At 53.7% G+C, this 4,542-nt stretch overlaps 1 protein-coding gene across 1 annotated transcript in view; it reads right to left on the bottom strand.

Moving 5' to 3' along the window:
- LOC103606339 (polypeptide N-acetylgalactosaminyltransferase 9-like) overlaps positions 1–4,542 on the bottom strand; it is a gene marked incomplete at its 3' end in the record, with an annotated part of 104,906 nt that overhangs the window by 78,377 nt on the left and 21,987 nt on the right. The gene's annotated exons all lie outside the window — the stretch shown is intronic.

The following is a 4,542-nucleotide window of genomic DNA, read 5'->3' as shown; positions in this document are numbered from 1 at the left end:
CCATCCATCCACCCATCCATCCATCCACCCATCCATCCATCTACCCATCCATCCATCCATCTACCCATCCATCCACCCATCCATCCATCCACCCATCCACCCATCCATCCATCCACCCATCCATCCATCTACCCATCCATCCACCCATCCATCCATCCACCAACCCATCCATCCACCCATCCATCCAACCATCCACCCATCCATCCACCCATCCATCCAACCATCCACCCATCCACCCATCCATCCATCTACCCATCCATCCACCCATCCATCCATCCACCCACCCATCCAGACAGCCAGCCACCCATCCATCCATCTACCCATCCAGCCATCCACCCATCCATCTACCCATCCATCCACCCATCCATCCATCTACCCATCCATCCACCCATCCATNCCAGCCAGCCACCTATCCATCTACTCAACCACCCATCCACCCACCTACCCATCCATCCACCCATCCATCCAGCCAGCCACCCTTCCATACACCCACCCACCCATCCACCCATCCATCCAGCCAGCCAGCCACTCATCCATCTACCCATCCATCCATCCAGCCAGCCAGCCAGCCAGCCACCCATCAATCCATCCATCCACACATCCATCTACCCATTCACCCATCTATCCAGCCAGCCACCTATCCATCTACTCAACCACCCATCCACCCACCTACCCATCNATCCATCTACCCATCCATCCACCCATCCATCCATCCACCCATCCATCCATCCACCCATCCACCCAGCCATCCATCTACCCATCCATCCATCCACCCATCCACCCATCCATCCATCTACCCATCCATCCACCCATCCATCCAGCCAGCCACCCTTCCATACACCCACCCACCCATCCACCCATCCACCCATCCATCCATCTACCCATCCATCCACCCATCCATCCAGCCAGCCACCCTTCCATACACCCACCCACCCATCCACCCATCCACCCATCCATCCATCTACCCATCCATCCACCCATCCATCCAGCCAGCCACCCTTCCATACACCCACCCACCCATCCACCCATCCACCCATCCATCCATCTACCCATCCATCCACCCATCCATCCAGCCAGCCACCCTTCCATACACCCACCCACCCATCCACCCATCCACCCATCCATCCATCTACCCATCCATCCACCCATCCATCCAGCCAGCCACCCTTCCATACACCCACCCACCCATCCACCCATCCACCCATCCATCCATCTACCCATCCATCCACCCATCCATCCAGCCAGCCACCCTTCCATACACCCACCCACCCATCCACCCATCCACCCATCCATCCATCTACCCATCCATCCACCCATCCATCCAGCCAGCCACCCTTCCATACACCCACCCACCCATCCACCCATCCACCCATCCATCCATCTACCCATCCATCCACCCATCCATCCAGCCAGCCACCCTTCCATACACCCACCCACCCATCCACCCATCCACCCATCCATCCATCTACCCATCCATCCACCCATCCATCCAGCCAGCCACCCTTCCATACACCCACCCACCCATCCACCCATCCACCCATCCATCCATCTACCCATCCATCCACCCATCCATCCAGCCAGCCACCCTTCCATACACCCACCCACCCATCCACCCATCCACCCATCCATCCATCTACCCATCCATCCACCCATCCATCCAGCCAGCCACCCTTCCATACACCCACCCACCCATCCACCCATCCACCCATCCATCCATCTACCCATCCATCCACCCATCCATCCAGCCAGCCACCCTTCCATACACCCACCCACCCATCCACCCATCCACCCATCCATCCATCTACCCATCCATCCACCCATCCATCCAGCCAGCCACCCTTCCATACACCCACCCACCCATCCACCCATCCACCCATCCATCCATCTACCCATCCATCCACCCATCCATCCAGCCAGCCACCCTTCCATACACCCACCCACCCATCCACCCATCCACCCATCCATCCATCTACCCATCCATCCACCCATCCATCCAGCCAGCCACCCTTCCATACACCCACCCACCCATCCACCCATCCACCCATCCATCCATCTACCCATCCATCCACCCATCCATCCAGCCAGCCACCCTTCCATACACCCACCCACCCATCCACCCATCCACCCATCCATCCATCTACCCATCCATCCACCCATCCATCCAGCCAGCCACCCTTCCATACACCCACCCACCCATCCACCCATCCACCCATCCATCCATCTACCCATCCATCCACCCATCCATCCAGCCAGCCACCCTTCCATACACCCACCCACCCATCCACCCATCCACCCATCCATCCATCTACCCATCCATCCACCCATCCATCCAGCCAGCCACCCTTCCATACACCCACCCACCCATCCACCCATCCACCCATCCATCCATCTACCCATCCATCCACCCATCCATCCAGCCAGCCACCCTTCCATACACCCACCCACCCATCCACCCATCCACCCATCCATCCATCTACCCATCCATCCACCCATCCATCCAGCCAGCCACCCTTCCATACACCCACCCACCCATCCACCCATCCACCCATCCATCCATCTACCCATCCATCCACCCATCCATCCAGCCAGCCACCCTTCCATACACCCACCCACCCATCCACCCATCCACCCATCCATCCATCTACCCATCCATCCACCCATCCATCCAGCCAGCCACCCTTCCATACACCCACCCACCCATCCACCCATCCATCCATCCAGCCAGCCACTCATCCATCTACCCATCCATCCATCCAGCCAGCCAGCCAGCCACCCGTCAATCCATCCATCCACACATCCATCTAACCATTCACCCATCTATCCAGCCAGCCACCCATCCATCCACCCACTCACCTACCCATCAATCCTCCCACCCATCTACCCATCCATCCACCCATACATCCACCAATCAGTAAATATTTATTGAGTACTTATTATGCATCAGACACCATGCTATCCATCTGGCCAAATCCTGCCTATTTCAACTCTTTTTCTTTCTCCACTTTTACCAACATTCCCGAGTACCTACCATATGTCAAGCACTTTGCCCAACACTTCACATGTGTCATCTTGTTTAACCTCAACAATCACATCATAAAGGGCAATCATTTGTCCCCTTTCATAGATGTGGAAACCATGGCTCAGAGAGGAGTGGTGACTTGTCCAAGGTTATCCAGTTGGATTTGGACCCAGATCTGTCCAACTCCCAACATGCAGCTCAACCTCTTCCATGAAGCTGTTCTGGTCCTCCCTTCAAAACAATCCTCTCTCTTGTGCTCCTGTGAATTTTCACATCCCTGATAACACACTAACATAGAGAACAGATGATCCTGGCTACAGCATCCCTCCTACTTGACTGAAGCACTGAACTCACCCCTGCTGTGCTCTGCACAATGCAGAAGTCATTCTATGAATAGGTGTGAATTGGATTAAACTATCTCTCTGATCCTGCTTCCTCATCTTCCTGTGGAAGCCTGGAGTTCATGCATTTTTGGCAGGATGGACTACATAAGACAAAAAAAGAAAAAACTACATGGTTGTTCCGGTAGAGCTGGGCTGGGAAGATGCCTTAGTCCATTTTGTGTTATTATAACAGAACATCTGAGACAGAGAAATTTACAAGGAAAAGAAGTTTATTTGGCTCATGATTCTGGTGGCTGGAAAATCCAAGATTGTGCAGTGGAGTCTGGCAAGAGCCTCAGGCTGCCTCCACGCCTTGCGGAAATCAAAAGGGGAGTGGGTATGTGCAAAGAGATCACATGGCAAGAGAGGACACAAGAGATAAACAGAGGAAACCAGACCCTTTTTAACAACTGCTCTTGCAGGAACTAATCCACTCCTGCAAGGAGAGCTCACTCACTCCCCCTGCAGGAGGGCATTAATCTATTCAAGAAGGATCTGCCCCCATGACCCGAACACCTTCCAACACTGCCACATGGGGATCGGATTTCAACATGAGTTTTGGTGGGGACAAACCATATCCAAACCATAGTAGAAGGTCAGGTGGGCTGTGGGCAGCAAAATGAGAACAATTATTTAAGGAAATAGCCAACATGGTCAAAGTGTACTCATCGCTCACTGAGCAAAAACCACGTACCAGGTATTGCTCCAAAAGCTTCCCATGTTTCCCCCCACCGAATGCTCATTATCAAATTATCCCATTTGATAGGTAGAGGAATTGAGGAGCAAGGGCATTAAGCACCATGACCGTGGCTGTGTGAAGTCAGTGCTGGGGCCGGGCTCTAACCCAGGTGCTCTAGCGCCCTAGCCCATGCCCTTGACACGAACTCTGCTCCTGCCAACGGAGATCAGTCCCTTTGCTCCCCATGCCCACTGCTTAGCGCTCAAGTACTCAGAACGTTAACAGGCATTTCCCACAATATTCTCCAAATAGTGTGAAAATAGTCCCTTGCATACCCATACCCTATCTTATTTTCATACACACACACACACACATACACACACACACACTCTCACACACACTCACACAAAAACAAACAGCAACAACAACAACATCATCAACAACAACAACAACAACAACAA

Source organism: Galeopterus variegatus, unplaced genomic scaffold (genome assembly GCF_000696425.1).
Source record: "Galeopterus variegatus unplaced genomic scaffold, G_variegatus-3.0.2 Scaffold6503, whole genome shotgun sequence".
Taxonomy (NCBI): Eukaryota; Metazoa; Chordata; class Mammalia; order Dermoptera; family Cynocephalidae; genus Galeopterus; species Galeopterus variegatus.
Note: the sequence above shows the minus strand (reverse complement) of the source record. Positions and strands in the feature narration are given on the sequence as shown.